Raw genomic sequence first — 22732 nt, 5'->3', positions numbered from 1 at the left:
GGGGAGGAGGTAATCAAAAAGAAACACTTTTGAAAAGGGACAGGGTCAAGGGAGAAAATTCAACAAAGGGGGATAGGTTAGGAAGGAGCAAAATATAGTTAGTCTTTCACAACATGAATATTGTGGAAGGGTTATACATAATGATATGCATGTGGCCTATGTTGAATTGCTTGACTTCTTGGGGAGGGTGGGTGGGAAGGGAAGAAGGGAGGGAATTTGGAACTCAAAGTTTTAAAAACAGATGTTCAAAAACAAAACAAAAAAATTTTTGCATGCAACTAGGAAATAAGATACACAGGCAATGGGGTGTAGAAATTTATCTTGCCCTACAAGAAAGGAAGGGAAAAGGGGATGGGAGGGGAGTGGGGTGACAGAAGGGAGGGCTGACTGGGGAACAGGACAATCAGAATATACGCCATCTTGGAATGGGGGGGAGGGTAGAAATGGGGAGAAAATTTGTAATTCAAACTCTTGTGCAAATCAATGCCGAAAACTAAATATATCAAATAAATAAATAAATTTTTAAAAAAGCATGTAAGTACATGAATATGGTTATATATATATAAATACACACACGTGCATACATACATACAAAGTACTACAACATAGTTCAGAATGAAGGACTCTAGCAGTTTGTAACAAATATGCAGCCAAGCAAAACAAATCCCTGTCTTCTTCATGTCCAAAAACTCAATTTCACTTCTTCAGAAACAGTAGCATTCCATGATCTATGGCTATGCACCATCAATGGACAAATATTAGTGTTAGAAAGATGAGTCTTTGTTTCTGGGAGAAGTTTGGAGGTCATTTAAAAACCTTGCAATTTTCAAAGTCAGCCTAACCTTCTCTGCTTCACCTGTTCCATCCTGGACCCAGCTCATCCATTCGTAGTCTCCATTCAATATACTTATACCAATGGACAAGATCTGAGGGTTGTCTATCCAACCGCATATTATAGTTTGGATAACAGACCGTCATCATTCATTTCCCCCCCAATATGATTAGTTAGACAAAACTCTGTAAAGTGATTATGGTTCTCTGCAGGCTCAATATAATCAGCATAATGTCATTTACAAAAAAGGAGCATTTCGAGTATCTCAATATCTATAGAGAATTCCTCTAATAAATGGAGTCTAACTTGAATATCTTTAATGATAGCAGCAAAACCTTGGTGAACATGTCACCTTGTGTTAGGCCTTGCTTAATATTAATAATCTGAAAATTACATAGCAAATATAGCAATGTTACTACATCTAGCCAAGAAATTGATCTTGGCATGGGCATAGAAAAAGTTGCTTGGTGCTAGATAAACTTAAGAATATTAAAAACTGGGTAAAGGAATCATTATTCTCTCCTTTGCTATAGATCATGTTTTCTCAGCATGTATAAATTATTGTTCATGTCTCTTTGTAAATCCATACAGAGAGGATCTGCCCAACACTTGGGAAGCCTTCCTATGTCACTTTTAATATTTGGTGCTCAGGCTGTTATGTTATCCATCATTCTTGATGTGGAATTGAGTTGCCTCCTTTTCTAGTCATATATGTCCTTGATAATGCCTTTTATGGTACATTATGCAAGTCCTCATTGGCATTATATTTGCACCCACCATTTATCTTTTCATCACCTTTTGGGTCACCTGCAGTTTTGTTTCTTTTGAAGTTATGGTGCTCTACGATTCATAGTCATGTAACATTATTGGAGAATATTATTGCTAGAAAGTTGGGCTTTTGTGATAGTGAGTGGCTTGGAGCAGGGGTCAATGAAATCACTGAACAGTCTCTTAAATCTGATTTTCTATCTATCATGGGATCATAGATTTAGAACTGGGAGGGACTTCAAAGTCATCAAAAGTCCACCCTCTTCATTTAAAAAATGAGGAAAACAGAGTTTGAGGGAGTTAAGTGACTTGCCTAGGGTCAAAGAGCTAGTAAGTATCTAGAATAGCATTCACACTGAGATCTTGAAGTCCAGCTCTCTGTTCACTACACCATGCTTCTTGAATACTATCCTCCTCCTGTCCATTTCATTGTCTATATGAAGTATTTGCCCAAGACATAGAATAATATTCCTAGATGCTACAAAACCTCCTCTGAGAAGCCCACAGTCACTCATTAGATAGCAACCTGGTCATCCATACTGGAGAAAAAAATGTGAATGAAAAATGTTCATTGTTCATATTATATGTAGATATATCAATATCTATGGACTAACATATCCTAGAGCAGGGATCATGATATAAAGTCTAGCTATTAAGTATTAGAAGGATTAGAAGGCCTATCTCTTGGGTAAGGGATTAAACTTGTTCACTTGGGCCCAAAGGACAGAACTAGGAACAAAAATTATTTCAGCTCCATGTAAAGAAATCCTTCCTATCAATAAGAGTTATCGATAAGTGGAATGGACTAGTAATCAATGAGGTGGTACAGTGGATAGAGTACTGGAACTAGAGTCAAGAATACCTGAGTTCAAATCAAACCTTGATAAGCTTTATAACCTTGGGAAAGTCACTTAACCACTGCTTGTCTCAGTTTCTCCAACTGTAAAATGGAGATAATAATAATACCCACCTCCCAGGGTTGTTGTGAGGATGAAATGAAATAATATTTATCAAGTGCTTAGCAAAGTGCCTGGCACGTAGTAGGAGTTTTATAAATGCTGCCTACTATTATTACCACTACCACCACCACCACCACCACTACTGCTGTTGCTGCTGCTACTGCTACTGCTCTTACTGCTACTACTATCTCAGGTTGTGGTTCCTCTTTTTAAAAAAAATGTGTTATTTATTTACTTTAACATTCAGTTTTTTAAAAAAAAATTTGAGTTCTGAATTCTCTCCCTCCCTTCCTCCCCTCCCCTACACATTGAGAAGGTAAGCAATGTAATATAAATTATACATGTGAAAACATGCAAAACACATTTCCATATTATACATGTTGCAAAAAGCAAGAAAAGTTATGCTGTAATCTGTACTCAGACTTCGTTAGTTCACTCTCTGAAGATGGATAAAATTTTTCGTCATGTGTTCTTCAGAATTGTCTTGGATCACTGTATTAATCAGAGTAGCTAAGTCTTTCATAGTTGGTCATTGTTACAATATTGCTGTTACTGTGTACAATGTTATCTTGGTTCTGCTCACTTCACTTTGCATCTGTTCATATGTCTTACTAGGTTTTATGAACTGTCCTGCTCGACATTTCTTGTAGCACAATAATGTTCCATCACAATCATATATTATAACTTCTTCAACCATTCCCCAATTGATGGGCATCCCTCAATTTCCAATTCTTTGCCACCACAAAAAGAGTTGCTATAAATATTTTTTACATATAGGCCCTTTTCCTTTTATCTCTTTGGGATATAGACCCAGTAGTGAGATTGCACAGTCAGAGAGTATGCATAGTTTTATAGCACTTTGGGTGTAATTCCAATTTGTTCTCCAGAATGATTGGACTAGTTTGCAACTACAACAATGTATTGATGTACCTATTTTTCCACATCCCATCCAGCATTTGTCATTTTCCTTTTGTGTCATGATAGCCAATCTGATAGTTATGAGGGGGTACCTCAGAGTTATTTTAATTTGCATTTCTCTAATCAATAGTGATTTAGAGCATTTTTATATATGACTATAGGTAGTTTTGATTTCTTCTGAAAATTGCCAATTCTCATTTTTATAAATTTGACTCAGTTCTTTTTGTATTTAAGAAATGAGGTCTTTATTAGATAAACTTGCTATAAAATTTTTTCCCCATTTTCTTGCTTTCTTTCTAATTTTAACTGCATTGGTTTTGTTTGGGCACACCCTTTTTAATTTAATGTAATCAGAATATGCATTTTGCTTTCTGAGATCCTTTCTGTCTCTTATTTGGTTATAAATTCTTCCCTTATCCATAGATCTGACAGGCAAAATTTTCCATGCTCCCCTAATTTGCTCATGATATCACCTTTTATGTCTAAATCGCGTGCCCATTTTGACCTTATCTTGGTATACGGTGTGAGATTTTGGGCTACCTCGTTTCTGCCAAACTGCTCTGTAGCTTTCTCAGAAATTTTTGTCAAATAATGAGTCTTGTCTCCAAAACTTGGATTTTTGGGTACCTAATCTATTCCACTTATCCACTCCTCTATTTCTTAGTACCAAATTGTTTTTTTTTTAAATTTATTTAAAGTTTTGAGTTTCAAATTCTATCCTTCCCTCTCTCCCCTCCCTCTTCCCTGAGACAGTAAGAAATCAGATACAGCTCAGACATGTGCATGTAAAACATTTCCATATTAGTCATTTTGTATAAGAAAACTAGAATAAAAGAAAAAAATAAAAGAAAGTGAAAATAGCATGCTTCAGTCTGTAGTCAAACAATATCAGTTCTTTCTCTGGAGGTGGATAGTGTGCTTCATCATCAGTCCTTTGGAATTATCTTGGATAATTGTATTGAGTATAGCTAAGTCATTTACAATTCTTCATCAAACAATATTATTGTTACTGTGCTGCACAACATTCTCCTGGTTCTGTTCACTTCATTTGCATCAGTTCATGTTAGTCTTTCCAGGTTTTTCTGAAATCACCCTGTTTGTCATTTCTTATAGCACAATAATATTCCATTACAATCATATACCACAGCTTGTTCAGCCATTCCGCAATTGATGGGCATCCCTTTGATTTCTAATTCTTAGCCACCAAAAAAAGAGCTGCTAAAATATTTTTGTATGAATAGGTTCTTTCCTCCCCCTTTTTGGATGTCTTTGGGATATAGACCTACCAGTGATTACCAGATTTTTTTGATGATTACCATTTTGTGATATAGTTTGAAATCTAGTATTGCTAAGCTACCTTCCTTCATTTTTTTTCATTGATTCACTTGATGTTCTTCTTCCATGTGAATTTTGTTATTTTTCTAGCTCTATAAAATAATTCTTTGGTAGTTTGATTGGTATTGCATGTAATAAACAAATTTGTTTAGAGATAATTGTTATTTTTATTATATTGGCTCAACCAACCCATGAACAATTAGAATTTCTTCAGTTGTTTAGATCTGTCTTTATTTATGTGAAAAGTTTTTTATAATTACATTTGTATACTTCCTAAGTTTGTCTTGGTCATTAGATGTGATTCCTCATTATGTGGAGGTTTTTAAGCAGAAGCTGCTCAGATGTGAGTCATACTAGATGACTGCTCCATCCCTTCTGAGTCTTAGAACCACATGAAGTTCTGCCTCATAACAAACATTACAATTAAATTTTATCTGGATCAATTATTGAAACAATGAAAAACACAAACAGAAATAACATATTTATCTCATTTGGGGAGGGAGGATAGGGTGCTTTTACCTTACAAAAAAGAATTTGATTTGTTAAAGCAAAGTTGCCATTATTCAGTTGTTTTTCCAGTCATGTTCAACCTCTTGAGGTTTTCTTGGCAAAGATACTGGAATGGTTTGCCATTTCCTTCTCCAGCTAATTTTACAGATGAGAAAACTGAAGAAAACAGGGTTGAGTGACTTGCTCAGGTCACATAGTAAGTGTCTGAGGCCAGATTTGAAATCGGGAAGATGAGTCTTGCTGATGTCAGTCCTGGCGCTCTACTTGTTGCCCCCACCTAGCTGCCCTTGTTAGAGCAAAATACAACCTTAATTTCTCTTCCAACATGTTGTCTCCCCGGATGTTAATATTATCCAAACTACTAAGATACGACAGTAGAAACAACATAACTTTGTTAAATGATCTTTTGTTTATTGATCAATTGAAACATGAGACCAGGAGACACTCACTAGTAGTGATTTGTTGCAAAAGGGCACTGTAATGGCTCACCTCCAAAAAAGATTTATTCAATAAGTCATTCCCCTTCTTTTTTAGCTGCCCTCTCCCATTGCTGTTTAGATCTGAGGGGCTTCTGGGGTAGTGAGTGAGAGAGGAAATGGGGTGATGCAACTATAGTATGAGGGCATCAAGCATAAAGTCAGAAAAATGAATGCTGGGTAAGCAATGGTGGAAGTAGGTTTCTCCTCACTGGGGTAGACTTTTGGACTCACCCACCTTGCTCTAGAAGCAATGAGTTAGTTGCATCCAGAAGACTGCATTCCTTGCCAAGGATAAGATAGCTGTAACCAAGAGCAGTGCCAGTCATAGGAGCTTTGGTCTTCTCTCAAGTCTTCACAGATCTCAAGTCCATCCCAAGTTTCCCCTGTTTCTGTATTCTTCTCTGAAGACTAGACCTGCTGAAGACCTGGACCATGCACCAAGTGCATACTCCTTTTTGCCCACTTACAGGGTACATGGACATGGAGTACTAAGATGCCCATACTGTGCGTTTTTTAGAACTCCTGGCTTTAATGCTATTTCTAGGTACTCCTGGGGTCTAAGAGAGTGGTGGGCTCACCATTTTTTCAGATGTTTTATTATTCATGATTTTCTTGTAATTTTGCCTTGTTCGTTTTTCTTTATTGTTACTATGCTGAATAAATGTTGCGTGCAGGAGCCTGGTTTGTTTGTTTCTATGGAGAGTCCACTCTATTAGGACAAGGGAATGGAACTAGGGTTTTCCAAAATATAGTAAATTCAGAAGGAGAAAGGAGCTCAAGAGCTATTCCAATTGAGGAAATCCACAAGTTCACATATGCCTTGATAGTGAGTCAGCACCTCCCTCTAAAGAGAGATAAAGCAGAAATATAAGCCAAATATACAACTTCAAGTGACTAAATCTTTCTGATTATTATAAATACACAAATTAAAAATAAAGGACATATGAAGAAAGATGCTATCTGCATCCGGAGAAAGAATTGATAAATAGAAGTATGTATAGAATAATTTTACATACACACACACACACATATATGTATATAATATATATACACATACCTATTTGTGTCTAATGGTAGCCATCTCTAGGGCAGGACAGAGGGAAGAGGGAAGAAAAAATGGAAAAAAATAATATACATGATAACTTACATATTTAAAAGGAACAGCAAGTTTAATAGATTTAAATAATAGATTTGCAGTTTCATGTACAATCATCTTTTTTATTCCAATCATCTTGTTTGGAAATGCTTGTATTGTTCCATAAATTAAAAATAAAATACATTTTTAAAAAAAGGAAATATAAGCCACTGAGAACTAGGAACATGTTCGGAATTTCTATCTGGTATAGTAGATGTAAATACACTAAAATTATTGTAGCATTTTTCATGTTCAATTCCTTCTTTCTAAACAAGATCAGGTAATATCAATGCCACCAAGTAATTAAGCATGTCAAAATCATATAAGATCCTCTGAAAGATGTAATTACAAGGATAACTTTGATAACCCCATGATTGTTAAAGTGTGTGTTTGGGAAAGGGGTAATAGATAAAGATAGATAGATAACATAGATAAAGAGTTGGCCTCAGAGACAGAAACACCTGGAATCAAGCCCTACCGCTGACATGTAATAGCTGTGTAATTCTGATCAAGTCACTTTGGTCCAGGTGACTCTCTAGATTACAAGTTTTCAGAGATGATGTCCATCTGTGTTGGCAGAGGAGTCCCCTATGACAACAAAATCAGAGTTCCAATCCTTGTCTCTATCATTATGATTATTTAATAATATGTGAGGCATAAAGTAGAGAGATGTATGCTTGGCAAAGGTGTCCATCACTGTTGTGGAGGAGGCTCAGCAAAGTTCAAGTTGAAGTGGGGATTCCCAATAAGTGGTGATGCTCCTCAGGAGGGAGCCCTTTGGAAGTTACATTTTGCTAGTTGCATCCAGCCCTGCAACACTTCAGTTTTCTAAATGAAATCAAGAGTTTGGCCTAACTACATAGGAAAAAAAAACATGGATAAAAGATGAAGAATGCCTGTTATGCATAGTGTGATGTGCATTTGGGTGGCCAATGCAGAGAACCAATCCATTAACAATACTTATGTCTTAGGTAGAAGCTATAGATAGGCAATGAGTCAGGCCCAAGTTTATGTGATGGCCTATCTTTTTAGAAAATGATTTATTGATTCCAAACTTCTCCCTGAAACAAAATCCCATATTTGTTAATGCTAGTATTTTTTTGATGATATCCTATGGCTGTGAATCATGAAAGCTATGTGAAAGATATGATCAAAGAGATATATGACCCCCCAAAAAAGGTGAGTTGGTCACATCCTAGGAGTTAGGGATAACAGATGCACAGCCTCTGTGCTGCATTGGCAATAGCCAACAGACACTTAGCAAGAGAGGAGACACAAATTATACAAAATCTTTTGCACAAATGATCAGGCCCCTGGTCCTCAGCACAAGAAGCTTGGGACAGCACTCATTGTGCTCCAGGAGCAGAGCTCAACTTTAAAAATCACAAAATAGGCTGGAAAACAAGCAAAAAAAAACAAACAAAAAAGCCCTGACCATTGAAAGCTACTACGGCAACTGGGAAGATCAAAACATGAACTCAGAAGAGGACAACAATGTCAGAAGGCCTACATTCAAAGCCTCAAAGAGGAATAAAAATTAATCTGAAGCCCCAAAAGTCCTCTTGGAAGAGCTCAAAAAGGATTTTAAAAATCAAATAAGAGGTAGTAGAGAAATTGGTCCAATCTAATTTATAAGGTAGTATTTTCTTCAGTGGTCTTTTGGACCTCCTTTTCCATTTGGCTAATTCTGCCTTTCAAGGCATTCTTCTCCTCATTGGCTTTTTGGAGCTCTTTTGCCATTTGAGTTTGTCTATTTTTTAAGGTGTTGTTTTCTTCAGTGTATTTTTCAGTATTTTTTGGGGTCTCCTTTAGCAAGTCATTGACTTGTTTTTCATGGTTTTCTCGCATCCTTCTCATTTCTCTTCCCAATTTTTCCTCTACTTCTCTAACTTGCTTTTCCAACTCCTTTTTGAGCTCTTCCATGGCCTGGGACCAGTTCATATTTTTCTTGGAGGTTTCTGTTGTAGGCTTTTTAACTTTATTAATTTCTTCTGTCTGTATGTTTTGGTCTTCTTTGTCAGCAAAGAAAGAATGCAGAGTCTGAGACTGAATCTCAGTGCGTTTTCGCTGCCTGGCCATAATCCCAGCCAACTAACTTGACCTTCGAGTTTTTCAGTGGGGTATGACTGCTTGTAGACTACAGAGTTCTATGTTCCACGTTTGGGGGGGAGGTGCCAGCTCTGCCGCACCAGCACTGCTCCTTCCCCAAGGACCCCCAACCCGAACTGGGCTCAGATCTTCAGCAGGCTGTGCACCTCTGCTCTGATCCGCCACTTAATTCCTCCCACCAGGTGGGCCTGGAGCCGGAAGCAGCAGCAGCCGTAGCTGCCCCACCTCCGCTGCCCCCAGGGCTGGAAGCCGAACCGCAAACTCCTTCCACTCCCGCAGCTTTTCCCACTAACTTTCTCCACAGTCTTTGGTGTTTGTGGGTTGAGGGGTCTGGTAACTGCCGCAGCTCACATATTCAGGGCGCTAGGGGCCCCATCTGCCCGACTCCAAGTTTGGTTGTTCCACGCCGCTCAGGCTGGGCTCTGCTCCACTCCGTTCCCAGCTCCCAGCTCCGTGTGGAATAGACCTCACCCAGAGACCATCCAGGCTGTCCTGGGCTGGAGCCCTGCTTCCCTCTGCTGTTCTGTGGGTTCTGCCGTTCTAGAATTGGTTCATTTTTTATAGGTTTTTGGAGGGGCTCGGCAGGGAGCTCAGACTGGTCCCTGCTTTCCAGCCACCATCTTGGCTCCGCCCCCTAGTAGAGAAATTGGGAAAAGAAATAAGAGTGATGCAAGAGAATCGTGAAAAAAGACTGAACGACTTGGTAAAGGAAGGACAAAAAAATAGAAAAAGATGTACAAAAGTTCACTGAAGAAAATAACTCCTTCAAAAGTAAAAATGGGCCAAATGGAAAAGGAGGTACAAAAGCTCATTGAAAAAATAGTTCCTTAAAAATTAGAATTGGGCAAGTGGAAGCTCATGACTCTATGAGACATCAAGAATCAATCAAACAAAATCGAAAGGATGAAAAAAGAGAAGAAAATGTAAAGTACCTCATTGGGGAAAAAAAGACTGACCTGGAAAATAGTTCTAGGAGAGCTAATCTAAGAATTATTGGACTACCTGAAAGGCATGATCAAAAAAAGAGCCTGGACAGGATCTTTCAAGAAATTATCAAGTAAAACTGCTCTGATATCCTACAACCAGGGGGCAAAATAGTAATTGAAAGAATATGCCAATCACAGCCTAAAAGGGATCTCAAAATGAAAACTCCAAGGAATATTATAGCCAAATTCCAGAACGTTCAGGCAAATACTGCAAGCATCCAGAAAGAAACAGTTCAAATATCAAGGATCTACAGTTAGGATTACACAGGATTGAGCAGCTTCTACATTAAAGGATCAGAGGGCTTGGAAAATGATACTCCAGAAGGCAAAGGAGCTTGGATTACAACCAAGAATCAACTACCCAACAAAACTGAGCATAATCTTTCAGGGGAAAAGATGGATATTCAATGAAATAGGGTACTTTCAAACTAAAGTTCCATGTGTTGGATTGGAACCAGAGAGAGAATATCTGTGCATGCTGTGTATGCAGCAGGTAGGACAAATCTGATAATTCTCTAAGGACTGGACTCTCATTGTCAAGTCCCTGGGAATATGTCAAAGGATGCAATTAAAAAAATACATGTAGCTTAAAACTGCACTAAGACTTTTGGGATGCTCTGCATACATACATACATACATACATACATACATATATATAATTTGTACAAAAATATTTATAGCTTCATAATCTGTAATAGCAACACAGTAAAGACAAGACAAATGTCTGACAGTTTTGTGGTTTGCCAATGTGATGGAGCACCAAAGTACTACTAAAAATTACAAATATGAGGGATTTAAAAATATAGCAAACAGGAAATTCTCATCTTCTGGGAAAGGGGAAGTGAATGCTGCAGACCTGCCTAAAGGTAATCAACAGAACCAGATCTGAGCACACAGTGGTGATGGGGAAGGGGCTTATCCAATAGTCTCTGGGAATATCTATTACTATATGGGTTATGGAAAGCTCAATAAAAGAGTAACACAAGCAGACCTATGCCCTTTACAAGTGAGCTGCCAAGGGAGACCCAACTTCAGCAACTGCTTTTGTCAAAAGCAGACTTGTGTCCCAGTGTCCTTTACATAAAGAACTTGTTAATAGTCAAAAATCTGTAACAGTAGAATGGACTGCTTTTAGAAGCAGCAAGACCTCCATCACCTTCAGAGGTGTCTGAGCAGAGGCTAGATCAGGGCTGGGGAACCTGTGTCTCAAGGCCACAGGTTCCCTGCCCCTGGGCTAGATGGTCACTCATTAGGAACAAGATAGGTGAGAATCCTACATGAAGTGAAATGTCTGACTAGGTGACTTCTTTAGTTCCTTCCAGCTCTCAATTTGATGGTTCTGCCTGTTACATGTTTTCATACATATCTTCTATGTCATTTCATTTCCCCACATCTCTGACATTAGACTTCTTCACTTCAAAAGCAGCCAGCTGTTATTATATTCCCTTTTGGCCTATTTAGTCACCAGATTTTCTTGGGAATAATGATAATAGCTGACTGCCAGGTCTCCATTCCATAGGGAGGCCAGGAGAACTGAGATAGACACATAATGATAATTAAGGGCAATCACTAGGGCTCAAGGGAAGGCCCCTCCTGAGGAAAAGCATTGTGGTCCAAACTGTGGTGAGAGAGTAAAACCAGAAGCCATGCCAAGTCAAGCTAAGTTCACTAGGAATGCCAGAACTAATGGGAAAAAGAAGAGGAAGGCAAGGAGTCTGAAGTCTAATCAGAAGCCAGCACTGAGTCAGGGAGAACACACTATAAGAGGAAGGAAAGGAATAATCGTGTATCTAGTGCTTACTATGTGCCAGGCACTGTGCTAAGCATTTTTTTTAACAAATATTATCTTATTTGATCCTCATAACAACCCTGTGAGATAGTGCTATCACCATTTTACAACTGAAGAAACTGAGGTAAACAAAGGTTAAATGACATTCCCAGGATCACACAGCTAAGTATCTGAGGCTGGATTTGAACTCAGGTCTACTTGAACCCAGGCCCAGTACCCTATCCACTGTGCAACCCAGCTGTCTCCCATATAAAGGGAGCAATAAGTGTCACCCCACCCCAACCCCGACTCACAATTTGATTCTGGTGTGTTAAAATAGACTATTTGAATAGACAAAAATGCTAAAAGCTGGGAAAGATTTACTATGGAATTTAGATGGTCACTTGGCTAAAGATAAGATAGCATTTCTAGTATAACTATTAATATAACTTTGGCCTGTGAATTTTTTGGCATATATTCTGTTCCTTAGCTTGTCAAAACAATGAATTCTATACACAAATTGAGAGGTCATGGAGGTACCAGATACCAGACTATCAGGAATTTTAGGAACATAGACATTTTGAAATTTTTATGAGACAAATAGGATTTTGTCAAATACATCATAAAATGGAAGGCACTACATTTGAAATATTACATGAAAACAATGAAAAAAGATGTAAATCCTGGCCAGCCCACCCACCGACTAGCTGCAGAGGAGGGCTATAAAGCAAAGTTGGTCATTTGTCCCTGGATAAAGTATAAATGCCAAATATTTTATCCCAATTTGTCAGCACTGCCATGGAATGCCATTAAATTCCATCAATCCAAGGCCAGCCACAACCCTTATTCTCAGCAGAACAATAAACTTAACCCAATAGCTTTATTTATTTAAGTGGTTGGGTGAATAAATTGAAATGATGTCTTGCTTCTAGCATCAAAAGCATTTTGCAAGCAACTGCTGCATCTGCTTGTAAAGGAAAGAAACCCTATAAAGAGCAATGAGAAAGGAATGTGTTTTTGAACTTTCTTTCTCTCCTGATCCAACCTAAATTAAGCACCTGACATATGGAATATTCGGCAAGTGGTTTGGCTCAGCGATGACAGGCATACTGCTTTTCATACCTGCCACTGACTGAAGGGTTTGACATTTTGACTTGCTAACTAACCAGATTTTTAAAGGCGCAGCACCCACAGAGGTGTGTTTATGTGCATGTGTGTGTGTGTGTGTGTGTGTGTGTGTGTATGTGTGTGAGCGTGTACACACACGTGTATGGTAATAGAGAAAGAAACAATAAATATATTACTAACAGAGAGAAGTACATAATTAAAAATTAAATATTAGGACAAAGGCTAATTTTCCCTTGCTGCATTTAAGTTGGGTAAGGCAGTGTTCAAAAGTAAGAAATTCTTCTGTAACACAGAAAATTCCATATATACAAGAAATATATCCTAAAGATGTACTGTTGGTGTAAGCTAGGATCTTTCCTTCGTTACCAGCTACCTCCTCCTAAGCAAGTTTAGGAGAATGGCACTAGCACAGGAACTGATAGCAACAATTCACTAGAACATTTATGAAATGCTTACTGTATGCAAAGCCTTATGGGAGTAGTAGCTAGAGAGCTGACCTGGGTCTATGTCCTACCCCTGCCAAGTCACTTAACTTTTCAGAGCCCAAGGGAGCTTTCTAAGAGTCTAAGTTCAGGGGCAGATGGTGGTCTGTAATGGTAAAGGGAGTTTCCTCTTTGGGAGTTCCTCACCTTATGTAATTAGGAATCTAGTTAAAAATAATGTACAGAGAGAGATATGACACATCCTACTTTCAACAAGCTTGCAGTCGAATGAGGGGAAAAGAAAGACATATTTATGATAGGGGTAGATTAATGCAGAAGAGAGTTCCAAGTGAATTACCATAAGAAATTTAAGGAGAGACAACTATTAACTGAGGAAGGCAGAGAAGGCTTCGTGGAGGTGGGGGCATTTTAACTGAATCTTGAAGGAAGAAAGGAATTTCAACAGATTGAAAAGGCTTGGGGAAAGGCAGAAAGGAAAAGAAGTATGGCTTTAGGTGGTGTCTTAAGCAAAGGCACGGAGATAGGAGAAAACACAATGAGTAGATGGGATAGAGAATAGTTCAGTGCAGTGGAAATGGAGAATATGTAAAAAGGAATAGTTAAAGATATCAACTGGAACCTCATTGTAGAGGGTTTTGAATCCCAGAATCAGATTTAAAATTTTTTTTGTTGATGCTATTTATCTTTACCTTGTCCAAATTTCTCCAAATATATATCCCCTTTCTCTTTCCAGAGAACCATCCTATATAACAATGAATATTTTTTAAAAGAAAAAAGAAGAAAAACAGGAAGGAAAAAAGATAAGCCAAACCAATTGATACATCTAAAAATCAGTCTAAAAATACATGCAGTCTCATCTCTACAAAGGAATGGAGGAATACGTCTTCTCATATCTCTTCTTTGAGGCCATGCTTGTTCTTTGTAAGTCTGCAACATTCATTTTTGTTGTTTTGTGGTTGTTCTTTACATTTACATTGTTGTAGTTATTGTATGCATTGTTGGGGTCTTTTTTTTTGCTGCTGTTGTTCTTTATTGTTCTTCTTCATTCTTTATCAGTTCATATAGGTCTTTCCATGCTTCTCTGTGTTCATTATAGTCATTATTTCTCAAAGCACAGAAATATCCCATTACATCCACATACTACAATTGGTTTGGTCATTCCCCAGTTGGTGGGAATCTACTTTGTTTTGAGTTCTTTGCTACTACTATTACTACAAAAAGTGCTACTATAAATATTTGGGGGTATATAGAGGCTTTCTTGTTATCAATGGTCTCCTTGGTATAAGCCTTGCAGTGGAATCTTGGAGTCAAAGGGTACAGATATTTTAGGTACTTTATTTACAAAATTGCTTTCTAAAATGGTTGTACTGATTCACAGCTCCACCATCAAAGCATTAGTATGCCTATCTTTCTACAATTCCCGCAACACTGATCATTCTCATCTTTTGTCATCTTTGCCAAACTGCAGGCTATGAGGTGAAATCTTGGGATTGTTTTGATATTCTTTTCTTTTATTATTAGTGATTTGGAGCATTCTTGCATATTATTAATAGTTTGCACTTCTTCTTTTGAGAATCATTTGTTCATATCTTTTGACCACTTCACTTTTATGGAATGTTTTTGTTCATACATACATATACATACATATTTATATGTCTGATATGTATATACATATATGCTATATACCTCATATATACATATGTTATATGTGTGTTGTCTGTATAGACCTTGTATACCAAACCCTTATCTGAGAAATTTGAAAGGCTTTTTTCTCATTTGATCTCTTCCTTTCTTAATTTTGATGCATTAATTTTATTTGTGCAGAAGCTTTTCAGTTTCATGTGATCAAAATTATCTATTTTATCTTTAGTAATTACCTTTATCTCTTATTTGGTTAAAAATATATCTGCTACCCATAGCTATAAAAGGTACATGATTTACTTTTCTTCTACACATATTATATTATGATCCTTAATAATAAAATTACTTAAGAATTTTTAGTCTATTGTGAAATACGATGTAAAATGTTGGTTTACTCCTAATTTCTATCAGACTGCTTTCCAGCTTTGCCAGTAGTTTTTAATCAGATGGTAATTCTTTCCTATGATTTTTTTCTAGTTTATCAAACACCAGATGATTGAGTTCCATTGTTCCTCATTCTCCCTTGTCTAGTCTGTTCCATTGCTATACTTCTCTCTATTTTTTTTACCTAATATCAAATTATTTTGATGGCTGCTACTATATAATACAATTTTAGATCTGGAAGTGCTATTCCTCTATCATTCCTAACTTCTTTTTCAAAATGTCCTAAATATTCTAGATCTTTTATTTTCCCAAATAAATTTTGTTATTATTTTATCAAGTTCTTGAAACTATTCCTTGGATAGTTTGAGTTATATAGAACCAAAACTGTAAATTAACTTTTGTAGTATCTGGTGCAGCCCAGCCATGGACATGAAATATTCCTCCAGCTATTTAACTAGCTCTTTATTTTTTCAAAGAGCAATTTGTAATTGAATCTATACAAGTATTTAGTGTACTTTGTTAGAGTATGCCCCAGATACTTTATACATATATATATTGTAATTATTTTGAATATGATTTCCCTTTTTATTATTATCTTGTGTTACATTATTATTATATTACAATGATATTGATTTTTGTAGGTTTATTTTATAGCCTGTAACTTTGTTAAAGCCATTATCTCAGTTATTATCTTTGCTAATTTTTTAAAGTAAACCATTATGTCATCAGCAAATAGGGATAGTTTTATCTCTTTTCCTAGTTTTATGCCTTTAATTTCTAGTACATTTTCAAAGCTATATTAAATAATGGGAGAGTGGGCATCCTTACTTTACTCCAATATTTATTAGGAAAGCTTCTAATGCATGCCCAGTGCATATGATATGTGCTTTTGGTTTGAGACACATACTTTTTATGGTTCTTAAAAAATGGTTCCTCTATGGCTATAGGTTTTTATCAGTTTTTTTTCTTAGCATAAATGAGAGTTGTGCTTGGTCAAAGGTATTTTCTATATTTTAAAATAATTGCATGGTTTGGAATGCCTTTGTTTTTAATGTGATTAGTTATGTTGCTTTCCTAATATTGAATCATTCTTCTTGGTATAAATCCAACTTGGTCATAACTAATGATTTCTCAGCTAGATTGTTATAGTTGGCTTGACAGGATTTTATTTAAAATTTTTGAATTGATGCTCCTCAGTAATATTGGTCGATAATTTTCTTTCTATACTTTATTTTTCTCATAGCAGTATTAGTATTAGTTGTTCTTTAGAAGTTTGAATCCTGTGGATTCATTAGGACCAGAAGTTTTTTCTTTAGTAGTTCCTCTACAGCTAGTTCTATTTCTTTTTTCCAAAATTAAAATATTTACAAACTCTATTTGGTTTTCAATTAGCTTGTGTATTATATATTTTTGAAGGTATTCCTTGATTTCTTTTTGTGTTCTCAGTGTTGTTATATAACCGTGTATAGAAGTTTTCTAATAATTCTTTTTGTTTCTTTTCATTTTGTTCTGATTTTACCTTGTTCATTTGCTATTTTGCTGATTTGATATTCTGCTCCCTTCTTTTTAATTATGTTCACTAAAGCTCTATCAATTTTATTAGTCTTTTCAAAGAAAAAACTTTTGAAATTTAAAAAATCATTTCTTTGGTCTTTTTGGTTTCCAATTTCTCCTATAATTTTTAATATCTCCTCTTTTTTGCTTATTTTTCATTTATTGATTTGCTGGCTTTCTAATTTTTTAAATGCATATTCAGTTCACCAATCCTCTCCTTTTTTTTTTGGTTAATGCATGTTTTTAGGGATATAATCTCTCCCTTGAAAACTACCTTAACTGCATCCCAATTGTTGCATTTTGTTGCAGCATTATAATTTCTTTTCACATAATTATTATTTCTATGATCTGTTTTTTACCCATTTACTATTTAAAATTTCATTGTCAAGTCTCCATTGGGGTCTGTGGTTCTTGTTTCTTCTCTTTGAAGTGATGACTATTTTTAGTGTGCTATGGTCTAGATGGTATTGTGATATAGTATTAATATGTTTACCATTTTTTCCTTTTTATTTATTTTCAAAATCTCTTTGACCTAATACATAGTCTTTTTGGGGGGTAAAAATTACACATAGTACTGAAAAATATTTATATTCTTTAGCAGTTCCATTTGGAAGACACCATGAATCTTTTAACTCTACAACAATCTGTTCAATTCTATATTTTCCCTTTTATTTTTCTGTTAGATTTGTCTGAAAATGAAAATGGAATAAAATCACCTGTTATTGTTTTATTTCTGTCTATGTCTTTTTATAGTTTGGCTCATTTTCCCCCTTTGACAGAATCAATTTTTACTTTAATAACTGGACAATGTGCAGCTACTGACGTTTTTAAGAGAAGCTTAACTGATAAGAGTGAAACATTAGGAAGAATATTCAGGAAATTGATTGAAAGAAGGATTGGAAAAAGTATAAACCTGAAGCAGGAGTATCATCTAGGAGGCTATTACAACATTCCGGTTAAAAGGCAACAAGAGACTGAATAAGGTGGGTTGTGGTAGAAAGGACAGATAAAAGATGTTGGAGAGACAAAATCAGAGTTGGCAAAATCAACAAAACTTGGCAAGATATGGGGAGTGAGGGAGAGGGATGAGTCAAAGATAAATTCAAGGTTATAAGTCTGGGTCACTGGGAGTATATTAATACCATTAGGAGATATAGGGAAGTTAGGAGTAGATTTTAGGAAGAGAGGCAAAACTTTAGGTGTAATTTACATGGAGGTATTTTTGAGGTCATAGAAGTGAATGGGATCACCAAGGAAAAGAATGCAGAGAAAAATAGAAGAGGTCTAAGGATAAAACCCAAATTCCAGGGGTGAAAAGAGGATGAAGAGTCAGCAAAGGAGGAAGAGAAATGGCCAGAGAGATAGCAAGAAGATCTTGAGAGGGCAGTGTCTTGTAAGGCATCAAAGAAGTTATTAAGAAAGAGGTGGTGTTTAACAATATCAAAAGGTAGAGAGGTCAGGGAGGTGTTTAGCAGGAGCCCCCAGCTTTGTAGGACATGTCAGAGCATGTTCTGCATTGCCATAGCTTTTGAGACTACAGGGTCACCTCCATATTGCAGTGAAGCACCTGGGTAGGCATTAAGTAGAAGACCCTAGTGCTTAAGGACAATAAATTGGCACAAATAAGAAATTTTTAAAATCTTTGAATGAGTAGAAAGTTTTCATCAGATGGAAGACACCCATCCCTACTGTTGGAAAGGGTAAGAACATTAGGGATTTTTTCCCTCACTCAATTTGAATATGAAATCTGTGCTAAATCAGTAGAGAAAAGGGTTTAAAGGTAAAGCTCTCAGGGATGAGAGTTTGTTGGTCCTCAGAGGTTATATTGAGTCCCTCCTTTTGGTCTTAGGGGAAATCTCTGATTTGATTCCCTAGCACTTCCAGAAAAAGTGGGAATCATAGCCAACTCAGGAGATGAAGCCTTTAGGCTTGTCCCTTCTCCATGAGTACCAAGAGAGAACAACAGTTCCTCCAAACACTTAGAATGGATGCCTATGAGAGGACACCTGTAAGAGAACACCAGTGAGAAGAATGGCATGAAGTTATTCATCCAGAAAAGGGGGGGTGGTAAGGAAGGGGCAGCAATAGTTACCTGCTGTGGAAATGTTTAAAAAAATGGATTGAGATTCTGGGGGCAGAGCCAAGATGGCGGCGGGTAAGCAGGGACTAGAGTGAGCTCCCTACCGAGTCCCTCCAAAAACCTATAAAAAATGGCTCTGAACCAATTCTAGAATGGCAGAACACACAGAACAGCAGAGAGAAGCAGGGCTCCAGCCCAGGACAGCCTGGATGGTCTCTGGGTGAGGTCTATTCCACACGGAGCTGGGAGCTGGGAACGGAGTGGAGCAGAGCCCAGCCTGAGCGGCGTGGAACAACCAAACTTGGAGTCGGGCAGATGGGGCCCCTAGCGCCCTGAATATGTGAGCTGCGGCAGTTACCAGACCCCTCAACCCACAAACACCAAAGACTGTGGAGAAGGTTAGTGGGAAAAGCTGCGGGAGTGGAAGGAGTTTGCCGTTTGGCTTCCAGCCCCGGGGGCAGTGGAGGTGGGGCAGCTACAGCTGTTGTTACTTCCGGCTCCAGGCCCACCTGGTGGGAGGAATTAAGTGGCGGATCAGAGCAGGAGTGCACAGGCTGCCGAAGATCTAAGCCCAGTCCGGGTTGGGGGTTGGGGAAGGAGCAGTGCTGGTGTGGCAGAGCTGGCACCTCCCCCCCAAACGTGGAACATAGAACTCGTTAGTCTACAAGCAGTCATACCCCACTGAAAAACTCAAGGGTCAACTTAGTTGGTTGGGAATATGGCCAGGCAGCGAAAGCACACCCAGATTCAATCTCACACTTTGGATTCTTTCTTTGGTGACAAAGAAGACCAAAACATACAGCCTAAAGAAGACAACAAAGTCATAGAGCCTACAACAAAAGCCTCCAAGAAAAACACAAACTGGCCCCAGGCCATAGAAGAACTCAAAAAGGATTTGGAAAACCAAGTTAGAGAAGTAGAGGAAAAATTGGGAAGAGAAATGAGAAGGATGCGAGAAAACCATGAAAAACAAGTCAATGACTTGCTAAAGGAGACCCAAAAAAATACTGAAAAATACACTGAAGAAAACAACACCTTAAAAAACAGACTAACTCAAATGGCAAAAGAGCTCCAAAAAGCCAATGAGGAGAAGAATGCCTTGAAAGGCAGAATTAGCCAAATGGAAAAGGAGGTCCAAAAGACCACTGAAGAAAATACTACTTTAAACATTAGATTGGAGCAAGTGGAAGCTAGTGATTGATGAGAAATCAGGATATTATAAAACAGAACCAAAGGAATGAAAAAATGGAAGACAATGTGAAATATCTTATTGGAAAAACCACTGACCTGGAAAATAGATCCAGGAGAGATAATTTAAAAATTATTGAACTACCTGAAAGCCATGATCAAAAAAAGAGCCTAGATACCATCTTTCAAGAAATTATCAAGGAGAACTGCCCTGATACTCTAGAGCCACAGGGCAAAATAGAAATTGAAAGAATCCATCGATCGCCTCCTCAAATAGATCCCAAAAAGAAATCTCCTAGGAATATTGTTGCCAAATTCCAGAGCTCCCAGATCAAGGAGAAAATACTGCAAGCAGCCAGAAAGAAACAATTTGAGTATTGTGGAAACCCAATCAGAATAACCCAAGATCTGGCAGCTTCTACATTAAGAGATCGAAGGGCTTGGAATGCAATATTCCGGAGGTCAATGGAGCTAGGATTAAAACCTAGAATCACCTAACCAGCAAAACTGAGTATCATGTTCCAAGGCAAAATATGGACTTTCAATAAAATAGAGGACTGTCAAGCTTTCTCAGTGAAAAGACCAGAACTGAATAGAAAATTTGACTTTCAAACACAAGAATCAAGAGAAGCATGAAAAGGTAATCAAGAAACGGAAATTGCAAGGGACTTACTAAAGTTGAACTGTTTTGTTTACATTCCTACATGGAAAGATGATGTGTATGATTCATGAGACCTCAGTATTAGGGTAGTTGAAGGGAATATGCATATATATATGTTTATGTATATATATAAGTGAATGTGTATGTATGTATATATCTATGTGTATATGTATGTATATGTATGTATGTATACATATATATGTGTGTGTGTTTACATATATATATATGTAAAAGAGAGAGAGCAGACACAGGGTGAGTTGAAGATGAAGGGAAGATATCTAAAAGAAATAAAATGAAATTAGGGGATGAGAGAGCAACATACTGAGAGAGGGAGATATGGAGAGATAGAATGGGGTGGATTATCTCGCATAAAGGTGGCAAGAGGAAGCAGTTCGTGGGAGGAGGGGAGAGGGCAGGTGAGGGGGGAAGGAGTGAACCTTGCTCTCATCGGATTTGGCCTGAGGAGGGAATACCATTCATACTCAGTTGGGTATCTTACCCCACAGGAAAGAAGAGGGAGGAAGATAAAAAAAAATAAAAGGGGGGGGATGATGGAGGGGATTGCAGATGGGGGTAGAGGTAATCAAAACAAACACTTTGGAAGGGGGACAGGGTCAAGGGAGAAAATTCAATAAAGCGGGTTGGGTTGGGAGGGAGCAAAATGTAGTTAGCCTTTCACAACATGAGTATTGTGGAAGGGTTATACATAATGATACATGTGTGGCCTAGGTTGAATTGCTCGACTTCTTGGGAAGGGTGGGTGGGAAGGGAAGAGGGGAGAGAATTTGGAACTCAAAGTTTTGAAAACAGATGTTCAAAAACAAAAAAAAAGTTTTTGTATGCAATTAAAAAATAAGATACACAGGCAATGGGGCGTAGAAATTTATCTTGCCCTACAAGAAAGGAAGGGAAAAGGGGATGAGAGGGGAGGGGGGTGATAGAGGGAAGGGCTGACTGGGGAACAGGGCAACCAGAATATATGCCATCTTGGAGTGGGAGGGAGGGTGGAAATGGGGAGAAAATTTGTAATTCAAACTGTTGTGAAAATCAATGCTGAAAACCAAATATGTTAAATAAATAAATTTAAATAGTTGAAGATAAAAAAAACGGATTGAAATTTCAGGGATGTTCATCGTTTGGGGAATGGCTGAACAAGTTGCGGTATATTATCATGATGGAATACTACTGTGCTATAAGAAATAATGAGCTCTATGATCTTAGAAAAACATGGAAAGACTTGCATGAAATGATGAAGAGCAAAATGAGCAGAACCAAGAGAACATTGTATACGGTAACAGCAAAATTGTTTCAAGAATGATTTTGAGCAAATAGGTCATTTTGACTATCATAAATACTATCTGCATCCAGAGAAGGAATTGATAAATAGAAGTATGTATAGAATAATTTTATGTATGTAAATATGTGTGTATGTGTGTGTGTGTGTGTGTGTGTGTGTGTGTGTGTGTGTGTACCTGTTTGTGTCTAATGGCGGCCATCTCTAGGGTGGTGGGAGGGAATAAAAGAAAAAAGAAACTTGCATGATGACTTTGTTGTATATTTGGAGATTTGCAGTTTCATGTGCATTCATCTTTTTAATTATACTATGTTCTAGAAATGCTTGTTTTTTCCATAAATTAAAAATAAAATAAAAATTTTAAAAAGTGATTGATGATCTTTCACAGGCCGTCACTAACTAACCCTCATTGTGGGAGTGGGATTCTGGGAAATATTCAGTGTACAGCTTTGTGGAAACTGGGAATATTTAAAATATTCTTTGGCTTTTCTTTCTCTATTAATAAAACTTTCTTTGATATATTATACCAATGTGCTTGCAAGTATGGGATTGTTCTCAGT

The sequence above is a fragment of the Trichosurus vulpecula genome, chromosome 8, assembly GCF_011100635.1.
Source record: "Trichosurus vulpecula isolate mTriVul1 chromosome 8, mTriVul1.pri, whole genome shotgun sequence".
Lineage (NCBI taxonomy): Eukaryota > Metazoa > Chordata > Mammalia > Diprotodontia > Phalangeridae > Trichosurus > Trichosurus vulpecula.
Note: the sequence above shows the minus strand (reverse complement) of the source record.